General features: G+C 37.9%; 1 long non-coding RNA gene across 3 annotated transcripts in view; it reads right to left on the reverse strand.

Moving 5' to 3' along the window:
- Window positions 1-229: 229 nt before the first annotated feature.
- The window catches only part of LOC118162265, a 55,886-nt gene continuing 35,427 nt past the window's right edge, over window positions 230-20,688 (reverse strand). Inside the window, exons 4-6 of one of the 3 annotated variants that reach the window (XR_004748366.1) lie at window positions 12,049-12,224; window positions 4,040-4,159; window positions 230-683 (exon numbers count right to left, since the gene is read on the reverse strand). This is a non-coding gene — a long non-coding RNA (uncharacterized LOC118162265). Of the gene's footprint in view, window positions 688-4,039; window positions 4,160-12,048; window positions 12,225-20,688 lie in introns of all 3 variants that reach the window. The other 2 variants (XR_004748364.1, XR_004748365.1) reach the window with 2 other exon arrangements.

Consider the following 20,688-nt stretch of genomic DNA (forward strand, 5'->3'; position numbering starts at 1 on the left):
TGAATCATGAACTCTACATCCATGATCTCTGAGACAACCACACAGCACAACTTTCCAGTCTAACCCCAGATATGTGCAAAGGAAAAAATGATGGAACAGCAAAAACCACGTAATTCCTCAACGTGGTTTGAGATTGATAAAGAAAGATCAGATTTTCAACACAAAATTATAAACATTTTTTTTCTCAAAGTATTAATTTATTAAATATTTTTTTAGGTTAGTTGCTGATGTTCCTAAAGTTGTGTCAGCATTATAGACTGGCATGAGCATACAGTGTCAAAACAGCAGTCAGAAATGTTATTCCAAATGATGATCTGCTCTGAAATTTCCATGTTTATATGCTGCAACTTTCAAAATGCTGTGCTGTTGGAGGTTTTAACAAAAGTTTTGTCTTCACTGTTCACCATGTTTAACTTTTTGAGAGGAGGATTCAATAACAAAAATCAGTGAGCTGTACATAACCAGTCAGTCCGTGCAATATATCCCACACACTACAACCACGTTACATGTACTGAACACATGCTGTATGCACAGTCCATGTGCCAAATCTCACCATGCAATACTGCATTGACACATATCGTCCTGCTCTAGGTTCCATCACTGTGTGACACAGCTGCAGCTCTGTTCCCTTCCATCCCCACCAATGCTGACCACACTGCCTTAGCCTCCTAGCCAGGTAGAAGCTAGCTGAAATGTAAATACTAGTTTAGTGTGACAAATTTTTAGAGTAATTTTATCAGGCTTTACATTTCATATCTCTTTGATATTAAATGCAAGGTAATCAGATTATCTAATAGCCCAAATAGGTAGCACTGCAGAACTGCAGAGTTCCTTAAAATCACTTTGGAGCTCCAATATTAGAAATACGCTACTCAACTCTACTTTCCCTTCAGTGAAATCCGAGTTGCTGAAACACAATTATGCAGTAAATTCATAACCATAATACATGTTAACATGTATTTGATACATGGACTTCCTTTAACCTTAACAATTTTAAAAGAACTAATAGAGAATTATTTGCTATTTTTAGAGAACATTAGAGGAAAAAAAAAAAAAAAAAAAACTTAAGCATTCATACATTCCATCCCCATTTTCCATGGAACACTTCCAATCTTAATTTTCATTCCATCTTTAATGTTGGCAAGGAGAAATTAATTGCATTAATTCTTTAATTCTTCAACTAAGGAATCTAACTTTGATTTGTAAGATATGGCAGTTTCCTAATTAATTTCATTTGAGAACTTTCTTCCCTGAAAAAGAACTTCAGGCAAGGTTATATGTAACTACATATTTTGCCTTTGTTTGGAATCCTTGCGGCACATTTTTTTAGCACTTTCAAAGTAATTATTGAAGTCAAAAAGTCTCTCATGACATCACATTCCTGCCATGCTAAATCCTCCTGCTTTAATATCCACTCTCTAAGCCTGGAGTAAATATATGGAATTTAGCTTAGCTCAGTAAAATAAATTAGTGCAAGAAAAATCAGGTCCATCATGTGCTTTATTCTGTATTCTTACACACTTTCATGAAACTTCATGCCAGTGGTGTATCTCTCCCAAGATAAATATAGCAGTATTTTATACAACTGCAAAAAGGTTAAAATAAAGTGAGGCAGGAAAACCTGGCTTTTTGCCAATTTCAAATAGCACAGAAATATATAATTCTTATCCACTGCAGGTTTACAAATTTTGCTGTGAGCAAAACACATTTTGCTGCATCCTTCCCTAAGTAATTTTCCCAGGGTAGAATATGGTTCTTCCTTGAAGAATTTTCTTTGAAAAAAAAAAAAAAAAATAGAGATTTTAAAAAAAAAAAAAAAAAAGCTTTTTTTCTTCTTCTCATTAAAGACAGTTTTGTGGAGTACATTACAATGAAATACCCTCTCCAAACCACCTAATTATTCCAGCATCTATAGAAATCAGAGACAGTCAGTGGCAAAGTAACAGTTCTAAATTCTTCCCTAAAGGTTCCTTCTCTCCACACTTCCCCAGCCTGCTGCAGCACATGTTAGCACAGTTGCTTAGAGACATACACATGAGGATGCCAGAAGATTCTGCTTTTTGAACTGGAAGTCAGGGAACAAATCTTCATTTTGGTGAAATACAAAAATCTTCAAAACATCTTTCCCAAGGAGTATTAGTATCTCATTGCCGAAAAAAATTATATTGTTCTTCAGCAAAACTGAGACTAGCTCTGCTCTCTCACAACTGTTAATTCATTGCAACTGGGACACCTCCTGAAGGAGGTGACTATATGTCTGCCACTTGTTATAAAAAATAAGGAGCAGATGCTTCTTCCATTTCTATGTGAACAACATGAGAAAAGTCCCTCCTTCGTGTTACTGAGGGATATTTATACCACAGGTCATGTAGTTATCTTAAAGTTAGTTAGTTCATTTGACCAAGTAGCACAGAGCTCAGCATGGACAACAAAAGCCTATGAAATAGAAGCCCTAAGAAATAAAAAAGAAATACAATAAGTAGCCCAAATAGAGCTCGCAACTGCTATGACCAAAGTGCTACTGGGCCCTGGGCTAGTTTGCTTAAAGCTGCTAAGGAATGTCTTAATTTATGGGCCATGTCCTCAGCATTCTTTAAAAGCTTTTTTCCTTTTGGTTCCACTCTGACTGGATGCAGAATTAACAAGGCACTGCTGTTGATTTTTTTTTTTTTTTTTTTGTGAAGTTGGCAAAATCACATATGTCCAGTAGTTAATTTCTTCCTCTATAGCCCTTTCATTCCATGCCAGTGAGGATGTCTTTTATTCCCTGACCTGACATGCTGAAATATTTGATTTCTTATTTTTTTATTATTTTTTAGATTATAAAAAATTAAAAGGAGTTAGATCTCATCATTGTAAGTTAAACAGCTCACCAATATTTTGCTGCTAACAAAGCACTTTCCAGATGCAGAGAGGGCATTGAGAGAACGGTGGCATCTTCCTCTGTAATAGTTGTTAGGGAGGCTAGATAAAATACTTGTAAATCAGTAGCTTAATCTTTTACAGTAAATTGTATGCTTTTCTATTCAATCCTTCTTAGTACATAGACAAAAATAAAGAAAAAAATAAGTAATAGGAAAGGTAAATAAAGTTTTAAAACAGTCCTCCTCAGCAGAGTCAAGGTGATAAACCCACTGCATTTAATAATAATAATAGACTTCCCAAGTCACTGAAGAATAGCACATTAATATATTTCATCAGATGAATAAACATAAGAGAAGTTTGAAAGAAAAGTTGACTCCTAGGGCGCCAAGGCTAACATTAACTCCTAGCTGTCAGAAAACTACTCAGTGCTGGTACAGGAGAATAGAACAGCTAGAAGACGGCTGAAAGCTGAACTATGATTTCTGCTTGGACTTTGAAGTCTCACTTCCCTCAAGGGAGGGTGTGCTTGGAATATTTCATTGTCCTCTTCATGAGCTGTCAACCTTCTAAGGACTATTTGTACCTAATTCTACCCCAACACAAAATTTCAAAGACCTGACCCCAGCCCAATGCAGTGAATGTGTCCACACATTCACAAATAGGTTGGTTCTCTAACTTAAATTTAACCTGAGGCCACCAGAACTGTAGGCAGGCATGTATACATCTATGGGACTGGCAAGGTTCTGAGGTAGAAGCCATACTCAACTCTGTACTGTCAGAGGAAGATATCTAACACATGCTGTTCATTGGGTTACACATTCCCCATTGTCTTCTGTCTAATTCTGCAATTCGCTAGGAGGTCAAAAACACATATCCAATAGTATTAGAGCTAAAGTTTATAACTCATGATTCACCAGGACATTTTTTTTCTTTTATATGATGGAAAACCAGACAGCACTGCTGAGAATTTCAGTGTTGAATATACTTTGGCAAACGGCATGCACACTCTACTCTATGAACTTTCCCCTGCTGAAGAAATCATGCCTTCCAACTATAACAGAAATGAAAATGTGCCATGCAATATATATAATGTGTGAGTAAAATATATAATATTTTTCACATAAAATATGTGAAAATGTATAAGATGTATGCACAGTCAAATGCAGAGTCTAACCTCAAATGCAGCATTTAGGTTGCTCAATCAACCCCTCAAATCAGGAAATTCCAAGAGGTAATGGGCCATGGTCCTCCCTTCTATAACTCCATTGAAGCTACTTTGCATTCCCAGAACTCACTGACATAAAACATATGAAGAATTTCTATTCAGTTTGATTTATTAATATTTGTATAACTTAATTCATGATTGAGACCAGTAGGAGATTCTGTAGGGACAAGTTAACATCATGATGAAACTGAACTAATTTCATCCTGGTTATGGAATTTTTGCAAGAAAAACCTAAAATCAAGACAAAGTTCTCCATAAGACCAGTGAAGAGTTTAAGAGCTCAGCAGTTAGGCTAATTTCCTCTCTCTCCTACAGACTTCTGTGCAGCTTTTGGCAAGACACCTGAACCTTCATATAATATTCAAATATTAATACATTTCATATAGAACAACTCCATTTCAGCTTGAGCTACTTTAATTACTTCTGTGAGGACAATGGAAATAGCTAAGCTTGAATCTGGCATCAGTCACATTTTTTATTTATTTGAATACTTATTTTTAACTCACATCAACAGCAGCATACTTTTCTCACACTGTCATAACAGAAGTAGCCCCTCTAATGTATTATAAAAATTCAAAACAGACTCACTAGTCATGGAAAATGTCAATCTGAAAGAGCTTTTAGAGGGGTTAGAATAGCAGTTTCAACTCATGAAGGAAATTTGGACTTTTATCCCATTGACTTCACTGTGGTCAGGATGTCACCTAACACTTCTGTTATGTTAGCTGTGACTGCTACATTATACATTAAGACGATCAGGAAGAAATACAGTTAAGTTTTGTTAAAAATATTTAAAGACATGAAAAAAATATATATATTGGTCTTCATTTCTATTGATTTCTTTTCAGGAAACAAGACACACAAGAAACATTTTCTGTTGCATTTTAGTTCCTGCTTTTCTTTTCTCCTACCATTGCAAAAGTTAAGTGTGGAATGCTTAATATTTTTAGATTTTATTAATTTGAATTATATTTAATAGTAATAATATATAAAATAGTATGTTATTTATTTTGGACAATACCTTTTAGTTTTCCTCTAGCTTAGTTTCCCAGTGAAGGGAAAAAAAAAAAAAAAAAAGTTACAGGCACAATAGAATAACTCCAAATTAGTTTATATCACAAATAAAATTTTCCGATTATTTTTATAATTTTAATGTATCTTCTGGACTAAATATTTGATATGCTTTCACATATTTATCTCATATAAATATGGGTTTCAGTGTAGACTCTCACTTCTATAAAATACATAATATACTTGTCATATTTAGAAATTGCATAATTCCTTTGACATGTACTCACAGCTCTACTGAATTGTATTGTAAAATTATGAAAAATTATGAAATCAGTATACTTAAAATTGAAGTGGCTTTTAAACATATACCATACAACTGCTTTCAGAAATATGGCAAAACATTTATATCCTAATAATGTCATCTGGTATCTAACTGGGAAAGCCAAAATATGTGTATGATATCCCTTTTTGATATATATGTATGATAGAACTAGTTATAGATGCTCTGCTTTCCTTTTCATAAGCAATTTTATACTAAATACAGAATTAAAAATGCTGTAAAATATATGGGAGAAAATCCACTGATATTTCTCAACCTTAAAGTCTGAATTTTTAAAGATGTCAGATTTCATATTCTGTTTGTGTTCTGAGATATTTTCTTGTCTCTAGAATTGTCAACATCTTGCAAAATAAGTATGAAGAGCATTTGCAAGGCTGTCACATACAAAAAATAGCTGGTTAAACTCTCTTTTGCATGAAAATAACTGGTGGAAAACACTGTCCAACATTATATCAATGCAATAGGACTGATTTCACTGGAGATTTCATGTATGCTCTGTAACTGAGGAAAAAATCAGGAATGAAGATTCTTTTGTTTTGCAGATCCAAGTTGCTCCAAGAACATGATACAAATAATGATCCTGAGTGCTACATTTTATATAGGAATCTCTAATTTAGCTGATGGATGTGAAAAGGAACACTTAGTCAGATGGCTCCAAAATGACAATACAAGTGGATGGAAAAAAGTACACGTATTCAAAGTAAGGCCAGTATTCACATGTGCTCAAAATTTAAAACTATACTCAAGGTAAACAACTGCATACCATCATTAAATGTGGCCAAAAGTACTTGAGAAGTGATCGTCCTTCTGCAGTCAGCACTGGTGAGACCACTTCTTGAGCACTGTGTTCAGTTTTGGTCCCCTCACTACGAGAAGGACATTGAGTTGCTTGAGCATGTGTTGAGAAAAGCAAAGAAGCTGGTGAAGAGACTAGAAAACAAGACATAAAAAGTCTGGCTGTGGGAATTCAGGTTGTTTAGTCTGGAGAAGAGGAGGCTGAGGGGAGACCTCATCACTCTCAACTACCTGAAAGGAAGTTGCAACAAAGTGGGCGTTGGCCCCTTTTCTTAGATGACAAATGATAGTACACGAGGCAATGGCCTCAAGTTATGCCAGGAAAAGTTTAGATTGTATATCAGGAAGAATTTCTTCCTGAAATTGAAAGTGTGCATAGGCATTTGAATGGGTGCATAGGCATTTGAATGGGCTGCCCAGAGAGGTGGTGAAGTGGTCATTTCTGGAGGTATTTGAGATGTGTGGATATTGCACATTGTTTAGCAGTGGACTTGTAGTGTTAGGTGGATGGTTGGACTTGATGATCTTTTAGGTCTTTTCTAACCTAATTGATTCTATGATTCTATTTGGTAAGAGTTATGAACAAGCCCTTGCTCATCCATTAAAAAATAATAAAATAATAATAATAATAATTGTTAATTACAGAGTTTTAAAATCATCTGATATGACAAGTTATATATCAAGTTTGAGAATCACATGATATGTAAAAGCAACTTTAACTTGACCTTATGTTTTGTATTTCTTGCTAAGAGCATGTAGTATGTTATAGGTTCATTAAAGATGTCCCCTGACTGCCACACTCAAGAGGTCCCTCCATTAACAGGACTTGACTGCTGCTTCTTTTGCCAAGAGTGACCACTAGGATGGGGAAAGTCCTCCTGTTTCACAAACCCACATCTGTCCACTGTTCCCTCCTATGTGATTTGCAATGGTCTGAGAAAAGATTGTTCTCTAGACAAGTAGGAAAAGACAAAGTAATCCACAGTGTTAGGAACAGGGGCCAGAAAATGGAATTTCCTCTTTCACAAGGAATTGAACTCCTGAATGGTTGAGAGAGGTAAATAGCTACTGCACACAGGTCAATGTAGGGATGTAGAATCTCTGGAAATTCCTTTAAAGCATTGGGATATAATCACTTATGCTACATGTAGATCACAAATGAGAAAGCTCCAAATTGCCTGGAAATATGGAGAAGTGATAGGTGTCAGGCTATTCCTGACAGATTCAGACATATCAATGCCAGAGAAAATGCTTCCCAGTCTTCTCAGCTAAAACTACAGTCAAAGCAGAAAGGAGTATGCATAGTTACCAAGATGACAGCTGACTTATTTAGTCCCTCAAATTGTCTTCATTTGAATTAAAAATAATTTCTAAGAAATAAAAAGACCTAACATTTTTCTGCATTATTAATTTTTAAAAATTACAGCATTCAAATATTATGACATTCTTTTAGACTGGCTTTTCATTTGCTCATTTTTTTGGTTCCTTAATTATGAGATACACATCTTTTACTATAATGCACCATCTGTCAGAAACAAACATGTTAATTGGGTACACATTTCTGGCTTGTGTGACATGTCTAGTTAGCTCCCAAAGAAAATGAATGCAGTTTCATGTACCACAGGTTTGAGTAAAAATATGAAAGCTGTAATGGAGGGTATTTACAAAGAACATCTTCAGCCTCAGGGGCTAACCTCCTTCTACAATATCTCCTGGCTACTTCTTTGAAATACCCTCTGCTGGAGCCACTCTTGCTACAGAGCACAGGGACAGCTTAGGAAGAAAAAACCCCAAGGCTAAATTAACTGTTGTGAACACCCCACTTCTAAACACGCAAGATTTTTCAGTATGAGATTAAAGTTCAGCTAGGTTTTAAGTTCATCATATACTCATGGACTAATGTCTTGATGTTGCCTCCAAACCCTTCTACAGCTAGAGTTCCTCTCACTAAGCTCATTGCAAGTAAATACAATCTTCTATATAATCTTCTAAATATTCTACCTGAGTTGAAATGTCAGCAACACACAACCTTCCTGAAGTCCGCAGAATTAGCAAATACTGCAAACATAGAGCTAATCATAGAAAACAAAACACATAATGTATAGAGCCAAAGAATGCTCTAAGAGATCACTCCGAGGCCACACAAGATGGACAGACAAACTAACTTCTTTTGACAGTGCTAGAAATGTTTCAATAGTCATATTTTGCATGCACATGCAAGTAACTGTACTTGTATCATTTTTGCATTGAAATGTTCTTGCAGGCTAATCAGAACCATCATTTAGAACAAATTCATGCTTCTCCTGGATCTCAGTTCATGAACTCTGCACAGAAAGGGCTATGGATTCTATAAAAATCTTTGGTCTAGAAATTGCTCCAAAAGGGTTAAATTCTGACCTTCTGTCTGGCTTCCAGTGAAATTAAAGCAATTTTATAACTATGGACATCTTAAAATGGGGACGTGTGATAAAGTCTGAAAGAAAAGATCAATATTTAGGTTAGTGGATAACTCTCCAGAGGGCCCGACCTTTTTAGAGTTGCCATCCATCTCCTCCAGAAAGGAGTTTCACATCCAAAGAACAATAAATCTTATGAATGTAACAAAAGTAAAGGGGATGAACTTACTCTAAAAGCCATCCAAAGCAATACACAAAATGCATTCTTGAGAGACAACAGGAATATCTATATGGACATAATCCACAATATACTGTGCCAGAAATCTGATAACTAAGGACATGAAGAAAAGACACATGCAAGAGTTCAGACCACATTTATGAAGAAAAGTTCTGAAAAGTTAAAGTGCAAGCTCTTTTTGCAAGCCCCAATTCCCTTATTTTTTTTTTTGTGATGGGAGCCAATATTATCTGCAACAAAATGACTACAAGTGGTCCCATCTCATTCAATATCATCTGGATTGTCCCCTAAGAGACAACGACTTCAGCCCACAATTTATTCTCATACCTAGATAAACCACACTTTTAATTTGCTCTAGTAGCTGAACAGAATCTGGAAGAGGAAAAATCTATTTTTTAGACCTACTTTTTGAAAGTTCATGTTAGTAGAAGCACATCAGTATGACTCCTAAAGTCTCTGAAAAAAAGACTAAGAAAATTAAAAACAAAATAAAATCCCCAGAAATGTTCAGAGATACAAGATCAGATCTGACAACCATACTTATAAGTTGTGCATACAGTAAAGAACTATTCAACAGAAGAAGAGATTGTAGGCTCTACCTTTATAGAGTTCATGGAACATTGCTTCATTTTGTAGGCACTTAGTGAAGTGCAAAATTAGAAAGCAGTGAAAGGAAAGATTTTAAGAACATTTTTGTATTTCATACTGTTAGTTAACACTGAGACTTGCTAATGCCCTTAAAAATAAAATTAAATTAAAATTAAATAAACAATTAAAAATTAAATAAAAATTAAATAAATTAAAAAATTAAATAAAATAAATTATAAAATAAAATAAAATGAGTAAGGTCCTTTAAATGAGCACACAATTAGTCAGTTAACTCAATTAAAAGGTTTCTGAGAACATTTATATTCTTAGAAAATATTGCTGTTAAAGAACAGATATTATAAGAAATTCTTCACTCAGAGGGTGGTAAGGCACTGGAACAGTTGCCCAGAGAAGTTATGGGTGCTGCATCCCTAGAAGTGTTCAAGGCTATGCTGGATGGGGCTTTGAGCAAACTGGTCTGGACTAGGCAACTGAACACCACAACTGCTATCTCACTCCCCCCCCTCAGATGAGGAGGGGAAGAAGTAAAGGAAAGAACAACTCACAGGTCAAGATAAGGATAATTTAATAAAAGAGAAAAAATATTATTAAGGAAATATTATTATTAATTAAACAATTCAACTAAAGGGAAAAAAGGGAAAGGGAAAGAGGGAGGGGGAAAGGGAAAAACAAAACAAAACAAGTAAAGGTTATGTGGAAATGCAGAGGAAAGAAATTACTCTCTACTTCCCACAAATGAGCGATGCTTGACCACGTCCTTGAAGCAGGGCCTCAACACACTTAGCCGGTGTTCAGGAGGACGTTTTTGCAACGAGAGCCCACCCCTCCCCTCTTCTTCCTTTTTCTACCTTTTATTGCTGAGTGTGACATCACATGGTATGGAATATCCATTTGGTTGGTTTAGGTCAGCTGCCCTGGTGATGTTTCTTTCTCACTTTTTTGCCCACCCCCTAGGAAGGTTAGAGAGAGTCCTGATGCTGTGCCAGCACTTCTCAGCAGCAGACACAACATTGGTGTGATACCACTGCTGTTCTAGCTACAAGTGCAGAGCACAGCACTGTATGGACTGCTGCAGGGAAAGTTAACATCCCAGCCAGACCCAGTCCAGGTGTCCCTGTCCATGGCAGGGTGGTTGGAACTAAATGGTCTTTAAGGTCCCTTCCAACCTGAAATACTCCATGATTCTATGATTCTAAGAATCACAGAACAAATAAGATGCACTGTAAATGCCATCCATGGGACTGAGTTGTGCACAACACGCTACACCTATTTAGCTAGAGGTGTTTTTTTACAAACAGAACAGACCTGGGGAACTGATGAACTGTTAAACAATTCGTCCATTGAGAAATGTAAATGCATCCATTCAGGAACAGTTTTTGTTAGCACGATGAGCCCATCACCAGTGAAGGTAAGGGACACTGAAATGCCTGAAGTTGTCATCTCCATGACCCACATATCAGTCTTAATAAGTATTTACTCTTCAATGTTTGCTGTTTTGTGGACTATGAAATTCAACTGATATGTTGAGTGATTGCTTTGCAGGTTTCTAAAACATTTGATGTGTGGGACAGAATTTTTTTATTATTTATTTATTTTTGAGCTTCCAGCAGCCATCGATGGCTAATCCTATTGGGTAAAAGCTGTTTATTTTTTCCAAATAAAATATAAATGTAAATATATATCTGCATGTAGGCTAAATCTATGTGGAGACAAGAAGCATTATTTAATTGTTTTGTGCTGATAGCTTGTTATTTTTTTATATTTTAATAAAGCATCATAGCACAGTTGTGACTTTTCATCTCCTTAGTTAAGTAGAGAATACCACATGCTATAACAAATATCGACTATTTTTTTACTTACAAATCTATCCAAGTAAGAATTTGAAGCCTGCTAATAGCAGATTGAAAAGCTTTGTAATGTGTAAAATAAGTAGGGAAAAAAATGGAGGAAAAAACCTCCAGGGATGCTGGAGGTTTCTGTTTATAGCTATGATCCTTTTATTTTCTTTTTCGCAAGTACATTTTACTATATATTCTGGTGGTATGTAGCGATTCTATAGTGGCTAAAGCAATGTGTTTCCGTCTTTCAGAGGACCTTTGTTATCTTCATCATTGTAAAGAAGGCACCTCTGGAGAAAAGGGCATTGAGAGGTGATGAATTTGGCACGTAAAAGACATCACAGAGCAAAGTCGCAATATTGGGATACAGCTAGAACACTCATTAATCTCATCTCATTAAAACTGCTTGAGATATTTCATATGCACCCAGCTTTGCAACCATTTCCTGGACTATGTGCTTTTAACACCTTGCTCCTTTCTTTGTGTACCTCCAGCACTCCCACTTTTTATCTCATCAACCATGAACTTCTCACCTTTGCCTTTAAGAGCCTGTTCCTGCTAGCTCTCCTGGACTAGCAAAATGTTGCCCATATCTTAAATTCACAAACAAACATTTTCACGTTTCAAGTCCCTGACAGTGGCTAGACAGCCAGTGCCCTGAGATCATTGCCACACATGAGGCTCTGCATTGATTCGTCTCTTTGTGCTTCCTCTGGTTTCAATGGACTTACCTGTCATGTCTGTCTTGCCATGTGGTGAAAAATTTTCTTATGAGTGTTTGCAGACCACATAGTATAGGTGAGTCAGGGAGCGCTGAATGTGCAATAGTAGCATACAGCCAAGGAGTGATAGATAAATATTTACTCACAAGAAGCTAATAAATGCAATGTTTATTGCCTATCCTCTTCTGGAAAAAAAAAAAAAAAAAAAAAAAAAAAAAAAAAAGGATACTTAATATACTAAGAAGATGATTTGCCTTCAATATTTTATAATAGAAATTAAGGAAGTGATAGGACTGTTTTTTATTTGCTGATGTTCCCCCAAATAAAAAATTACTGCTTGTTATGAACATTTTGATGAATTTAACCAATTTTTAATTAATAGGGTTATGTTTTTTCTGGCTTTGAAAAGATATACGTTTAAATGCTTAAAGTGATTTTAAAAATCATAGAATCATAGAATATCCTGAGTTGGAAGGGACCCTTAAGGATCATCAAGTCCAACTCTTGACACCGCACAGGTCTACCCAAAAGTTCAGACCATGTGACTAAGTGCACAGTCCAATCTCTTCTTAAATTCAGACAGGCTCGATGCAGTGACAACTTCCCTGGGGAGCCTGTTCCAGTGTGCAACCACCCTCTCTGTGAAGAACCCCCTCCTGATGTCAAGCCTAAATTTCCCCTGCCTCAGCTTAACCCCGTTCCCGCGGGTCCTGTCACTGGTGTTAATGGAGAAAAGGTCTCCTGTCTCTCGACACCCCCTTACGAGGAAGCTGTAGACTGTGATGAGGTCTCCTCTCAGCCTCCTCTTCTCCAGGCTGAACAGGCCCAGTGACCTCAGCCGTTCTTCGTACGTCTTCCCCTCCAGGCCTTTCACCATCTTCGTAGCCCTCCTCTGGACACTCTCCAACAGTTTCATGTCCTGTTTATACTGTGGTACCCAGAACTGCACACAGTACTCGAGGTGAGGCCGCACCAGCGCAGAGTAGAGCGGGACAATCACCTCCCTTGACCTACTAGCGATGCCGTGCTTGATGCACCCCAGGACACGGTTGGCCCTCCTGGCTGCCAGGGCACACTGCTGGCTCATATTCAACTTGCTGTCTACCACGACCCCCAGATCCCTCTCTTCTAGGCTGCTCTCCAGCGTCTCATCGCCCAGTCTGTACGTGTAGCCAGGGTTTCCCCGTCCCAGGTGCAGGACCCGGCACTTGCTCTTATTGAACTTCATGCGGTTGGTGATCGCCCAGCTCTCCAACCTATCCAGATCCCTCTGCAAGGCCTTTCCACCCTCATTCGAGTCCACAACTCCTCCAAGTTTGGTGTCGTCAGCAAACTTGCTCAAAATACCTTCTATTCCTACATCCAGATCGTTTATAAAAATATTGAAAAGTACCGGCCCTAAAATGGAGCCTTGAGGGACCCCACTGGTGACCGCCCGCCAGCCTGACGCAGCCCCATTTACCATAACCCTTTGGGCCCTGCCCGTTAGCCAATTGCTCACCCATTGTATGATGTTTTTATTTAGCTGTATGGTGGACATTTTGTCCAGTAGGATCCTATGGGAGACCGTGTCAAAAGCCTTGCTGAAGTCCAAAAAAATCACATCAGCTGGTTTCCCTTGGTCCACCATACGGGTGATCTTATCATAAAAGGAAATCAGGTTAGTTAGGCAGGACCTACCCTTCACAAACCCATGCTGGCTGGGACCAATGACTGCTTTGTCCCCCAGGTGCGCCTCAATAAGTTCAAGAACCATCTTCTTCATGATTTTACCAGGCACTGACGTGAGACTGACAGGCCTGTAATTGCTAGGGTCTTCTTTCTGACCCTTCTTGAAAATCGGCACAACATTTGCCAGCTTCCAGTCTACCGGGACCTCTCCAAATTCCCAGGATCATTGAAAAATAATTGACAGAGGTTCCGCGATGACATCCGCCAGCTCTTTCAGCACCCGGGGATGAATCCCATCCGGACCCATGGACTTGTAGGGATCCAGGTGGAGTAGCAAATCCTGCACACGTTCAGGGTCGGTTGGGAGTTTGTCATCCCCACCGTCCCGGTCCTCCAGCTCGGGGCACCCTGGGTCCCGAAGCCCATCATCGGCAATGAAGACAGAGGCAAAGAAGGCGTTAAGCGTCTCTGCTTTGCCTATGTCATTGTCTGTGAGGAGACCTTCCCTATCAAGGAGCGGCCCTATGTATTCTTTAGTTCTCCTTTTTCCATTCACATATCTAAAAAAAACCTTTTTGTTTTCTCTCACATACACAGCCAGCTTCAACTCTAGGTGTGCTTTGGCCACACGAACTTTCTCCCTACAAACACGAACAGCATCCCTGTATTCTTTCCATGACACCTGGCCCTCCTTCCAGTAGCGAAACACTCTCTGTTTCCGCCTAATCTCCATTAGAATGTTCCTGGTCAGCCACGCCGGCCTCCTGCCCCGCCTGCCTGACTTGCGATATTTAGGAATTGCCTGATCTTGTGCTTCTAGGAGGCATCGCTTAAAGAATGACCAGCACTGGTGGACATCGAGGCCTTCAAGAGTAGTTTCCCAGGGGACCTTGTTGACTAGTTCCCTGAGCAGCCTGAAGTCCGCTTTCCCCATATCTAGGGATGAGGTTTTGGTGGCACTTTTCCTTCTGTCACCGTAGAATAAAATAGAAGAATATTTGAAGAATTACTGTACATAAAGTCTTAATTTGCTTAGCATTGTGTCCTGTACAGTGTGTGTACTGTACTCTGTGATTTATTGCTGTTCATTTAAATGACACTTACTGAATTCTGAAGGACCTTCATCTGACATGTAACATTTCTTTTATTTTCTTAAATACATGTACATTCACACATAAAAACACATTGAACAAGACAGATGTATTAACATTTGTTAGCAGGTCAAACTAAAACATTATCAAGGATGCAGAGTTCTCTTTGACCAACTAACACTTAAGCAAGCTGCAACAGCACTATATAATTCAGATTGTAATATGCTTTACTTAACCTTTGTTAACTAACACATTAAGGAACAGCTTTTCTTTTTAGTGAGGACAAAGCATGGTATTTCAAAAGGGCTTATGTGTGTTGAGAGTAAGGCTCAACCCAAATCCATGCAGAAACAAAAACAAAACAGAAGAAAATATCTGAATTGAAAGTACTTTGATTTTTTTTCCATACCAAAACCAAATAAATAATAATTATTAATATATATATATATATATATATAATAATATATATATATATATATAATAATAAATAATAATTATTAATATAATAATAATAATAAAGGAAACACAATTTCCTATATGTACAAAATGTTTCCTAGGAGACAAAATTAAACACCTAAATGCACTTACTGGGGGGTGTGTGGGGTGTAGTGGGGTGAAGGAAATGAAGGATGAGATTCACAAATCTGTTACATGATAACCTGCACTTGCTTATCCACTAGTTCAGTCACTGGAGCATGTGCTGTAATGTCCAAACTATAGTTCTTTTCTCTGCTTATGGGACTTGAGGGCAGACTCTTCCAACAGTCCTTCGCAGTGCATGCCCTCACCAGAGTGCTATAGAATACTCTGAGGTATTTCTCAGAGTACTGAGGCCCATGTAAATGTCCTCATCACCACACTGGAGGGTAACTCATCTCCCAGTTCTGTTTCAGGGGTCATTTGAGCACACTGCAAACTGTGCAGCAGTTTCTGCTGCAGAGGTTGTCAGAGCAAAATCATGCATTCGGAGACAAATTTCTTTGTGCAGACCAACTATTTGCCTAAAACAGGTTTCTTCCATCTGGATTCAGTAGCTCAGTCACCAGTGATAACTTCTTCTCAACCTTTTGAGTCCCCTAAGCCTTTTCACTGTGGTCTTTGATTGCACCTGACCTTTGTATAGGAAATACAAAGAGAGTGGGGGAAGGAAAGAGTCCTGCCTGACATCGTCTGGCCCTAACAAAAATATCAGTGAAAGCAAAGTTACCTTTGCCCTCCCAGCATTGTTCCCTTATTTTCAGGAAACAGATTATCTGGAAGGCTGCAGAAGTGAGCTGCAGGTGTGAGTGTTATATGTGAAAATGATTTATTAAGTGACTGATATTCTTTACACAAAAACTCTAAATCCTTTCTGCATCACTGAAAAAACAGTGCTATGAAAATTTCCAATTACATCTTCTTTAACAATACTAGAAGTAGCACTACTCATTAATAGATTTTAATTTTCAAGTCAGCTCAGCCACAAGCAGGCTAATCTCACATTTCCAATTCACTTGGTTTTAATACGATCTCCAATGAAGTCATGTTCTCCAAATGCACTACTGTTTTAACAAAAATTTTCAGTTGGGATAAAGTGTATAGCTGGCTCATTCAAGATCATCTGGGTTTAGAGAACCTGGCTTTTAGGTCCAGGATTACAGCAATTAATAATTATACAACCTGTTGCTTTGGGAGGTCTTTGGGAAGACATCTCAGAATTTATGATTAAGGGACTGACCAGCAGGCTTTAGGTGTTGAAGACCATAAATAGATAAAGCCATCAACCCATAAGTATTTCCATGCAAAAATGTTGAAGTACTGCTGAACAAACTTCCCAATGTAATGCCAATTTCAAGTGTGTATCAAGCTTTTCAAATATGGCTCTCAACTGTGCCACAGAATGGCTGAGGCTGGCAGGGACCTCTGAGTCCATCAGGTCTAGCACCCTGCTCAAACAGGGCACCTAGAGCAGGGTGCCTAGGACCATGAGTTTTGCTTGAAGGCTGCAGAAGTGAGCTTTACATGTGATTTTTTAGTATTTTTATTTTAATATTCATATTTATTTAAAAATTATTGTTATTAAAGGATTTATTATTAATTAAGGCAGCTTTTGAAGATCTCCAAGGAGGAAAAAGCACAATCACATGTTACTGTCCTAAAGGCCTACAGGAAAGCTGGAGGGGCACTCTTTGTCAGGGAGCATAGTGATAGAAGGAGTAATAGCTTTAAACTAAAAGGGGGTAGGTTTAGATTAGATATAATGAGGAAATTCTTTACTTCGAGGGTAGTATGGCACTGAAACAGGTTGTCCAGAGAAGTTATGGATGCCCCATCCCTGGAAGTGTTCAAGACAAGGCTGGATGGGGTTTTGAGCAACCTGGTCTAGTGGGAGGTGTCCCTGCCCATGGCAGGGATGCATGGAACAGTATGGTCTTTAAGGTCCTTTCCAATCCAAAGCATTCTATGATTCTGAAGCTTCCTGCCAGTGCTAAGGGAGGGCTAAATCCACAACTGATCAAAGACCCTCATGTTACCTTCAAAAGATAAGAAGGCAGCACCCAGTTGAGTAAAATGAAAAATGTGACATGAACACCGGTAAAAGAAACAGCCCAGGGAGAACTCAGAGTGCACAGTACACTTCATGTCCCTACAACTCCTAATTCCAGACTGCCCTGGGAACTGTGACTGGTCTGTGCCAAACAGTGAACACGCCCAGGCACTGGCTGGGTGTCCCTACTTAATGAGGGAGAAAGCAGTGAGCAGCTATACTAATGTCATCCTACGGGGAATCAGATCCCAGCACTCAGACCTAGACTGTGCATTCCAAATTTCCTAATCTCCATAGCCATGGAGATTAAACAAACTGCCAAACATAGAAATACATCATAAAAACAGCTTAGAGCATGGATTATTTTGGTTCCTACATGACTTCTGTTTACTTGACTACCCTTCACCTCCAAATCACAAAACTTCATCCTTCTTTCCAGGAACTCGGCAATGTAGAGCCTAAGTAAAAGCAACATTCTCTGCAAAGCTCATGCAAAATACCTTCCTTAGGCAGGTAGGTCGACCACCTGCAGCTGGAAAGCATCATTCCAGTGGGTGTGGCAAATTTGGGGATCATCAAAGACAAAAAGATATGATCATATAACCTTTTTGTCCCATATCTGTGAGGTGGTCTGGGGGACTTTATTCCACTCCCTCACTATTGTCACTCCCTGTTAACAGTGCAGTTGTGGCTCTTAATTCAGTTCCTCAGTTTATTCATTTTCCAAAATCTTCCCTCCTGGCACCCAGAATTAAATGAGTCTCTGTTCTTACCTTCCAAATCCCTGTATGTAGAAAGATAGGTCTCGACAGCGTATAATTTTGAAACATAAAATGAAGGGCAGAGAGTTACAGTGATCTAGCTAGAATGAGAACCAGTAATCTCCTTATAGAAATTAATAAGAGATTAAAAGTCAAATTTCTTTTTTTAAAAAAATAAAATAAAATAAAATAATAATTATTATTATAGGATTGGCAGTCCTTGATGGTTCATGGCATTGGGCAAGAGGATAATTGAAGATATACCTGTCTTGGATCATCTCTCTGATTATCAGATCTAGTCTCAGGAAATGTTTGCCTACTGGGACAACAGTTTCAGATATAACTGATACTGTAACTTAGTCCTAGCTCAAAGGACTCCAGCCTTGTAGATAAATATGTTTTTACAATATCAGTAAAATGGATTCTGCTGGGGAGGACCTCAGAGAAATAGTGAGATTTCTGGGGGAAGTCTTTGAATTGAAAAACTGGGATTATAAGATGTAAATGGGAATGCATGCCTGGGAGGGACTCCTTCATTTTGAAGGGGATGAGGGGAAGAAGTGGCCATGGTCCTCCACTCTTCCTACTCTTATCTCACTACTTTCCTATCATTTTCTTTTTGCATGCAGTCAAACCACTGAAAAGTTAATCAAAAATCTCTCCACTGTGGATCAAAAATTGTGAAACAGCCTGAGAAAACACCATCTTTTTTATCTTCTTTTCTTTTCCAACATTAGTCCCCAGGAGGGTTACAGAACAATCTCATTTTGTGATGCAACCCGTCACTGGCATGAAAGCAGGCAAAACAAGGAAGGAGGGGGAAGTAAGAGTAGTAAAAATGAAGAGATTTCTCAAGACCCTCCCCTGGAGGCCTGGGAAGATGTTAACACAAGGTCTCCTAGTGGTTAGGGCCAGTGCTGGAGGCAAATCAGCAATAATAAAATAATCTTAGAATAATAAAAGCTGAGAGAGGTTGTGTAACTCATCATGTCCCCATTTTTAAATGTTCCAGTATGAAAGGGCCAGTAAAGAAAAGACCTTTGGTTTTCTTATTTAAATAAAACTTACAAAAGATATCAGCCCAAAATCAACTTTTTTTTTTTTTTTTTTTTTTTCTAAAAGACTTGCTAAAAGTGAATATGGCTGTTGGGAAATGTACATTATTGTTCTATGTGTGAAAATTCTGGTTCACAATGTGCTCAAAACACTCTCTAACACAACTATTGTTTCCTTCCTCAGAGTGTTTGAAACAATGGTAACTACATGCAAGGACAAGGTTTCAGTATCTGAAATACATTCTGTACTAACAAAGTAAATAGTTCACTTAGCTTCTAAGATCAATCCTTCCCAATTCCCCTAGCTTACTAAGGAAATTATTGACAAAGCTAACCTAAACAATGAAGACTTAGAGAAGACAGACAGACCAACTAAAAGGACAGCCTAGGAAAAGTTTTTTTCCAGGTAAAGGCTGAAAAAAAATGACTGATCTAAGATATTCTATTCAGCGGAAATTTCCTTTTTGCTTTCAGCCCTTCTTCAATACATATGCTGACTCATCATATAGCATTAAACAATTCACTTAATTGGTCAGAGCTCCTGATATGTGATATGGGGACAGTAACAATATCAAGTATTTGCTCTTTCTGTGTTTCTGATCCTGCATCAAAATCTCTAAATATTTAGTCATCATTATAACCAGTATTTTATGTAAGTGAAGCTATATAAGTACTTTTCTTTGATTTGACTCTGTTGGGAATTATTATCCATTAAGAAAAATATTTCAGAAAAAAAAAAAAAAAAAAAAAAAAAGAAATTTTAGCTAAGCATATCATAAAATTCATTGCCATAAATACCTCGGTTGTTTATTGCAGTGTTGCAATAGCTTTTTGATATTCCCAGTTTTAGGGATAAGTTATAGTTCTATTGCAAAGTTATGGGATATCTCATTACTGTTTTCAGTCCAAACAAAAGCACATAATTTAAAAAGTCTTGTGTAGATTAATATTTGAAAGTTCAGCTGTTTAGGACATACTTTTTTGGTGTCACTTTCACTTTATTTATTCTTTTACTAAACATGGAATATGTTATCCCTAAATATGTTATCTCCCTCTTTCTACATTGTTGAAAATCCAGTAGCCTCTATATGTCAGCCGGCATTTTACATTACAACTATTAGTTTAGTTAGGCTTTGGAAGGGGTTACCCAGACAGGTGGTGGAGTCACCGTCTCTGGGGGTGTTTAAGGAAAGGATGGATGTTGTACTTAGAGACATGGTTTATTGGGTGATATTGGTGGTAGGGGGATGGTTGGACCAGATGATCTTGGAGGTCTTTTCCAACCTTATTGATTTTATGATTCTATGATTCTATCCTTTTAAAGTCACTATACATTCAAACACCATGGATATCAACTCAGTCTCCACATTGTTTTGGAAGGGGAATATAAGAGTGGTGGAAAGATTTATCTGTAATTTTTTCCATCTGCCCCTTGTCAAAAACATTAATTGGCATTTCTGCTTTTAATACGTCCATTGTGAATCATTGCTTTAATTCCTCAACATATCCAACACAGGAAAGACAGACTGAACTCAAGCACTCCC

This window comes from Oxyura jamaicensis, chromosome 2 (assembly GCF_011077185.1).
Source record: "Oxyura jamaicensis isolate SHBP4307 breed ruddy duck chromosome 2, BPBGC_Ojam_1.0, whole genome shotgun sequence".
NCBI classification, from domain to species: domain Eukaryota; kingdom Metazoa; phylum Chordata; class Aves; order Anseriformes; family Anatidae; genus Oxyura; species Oxyura jamaicensis.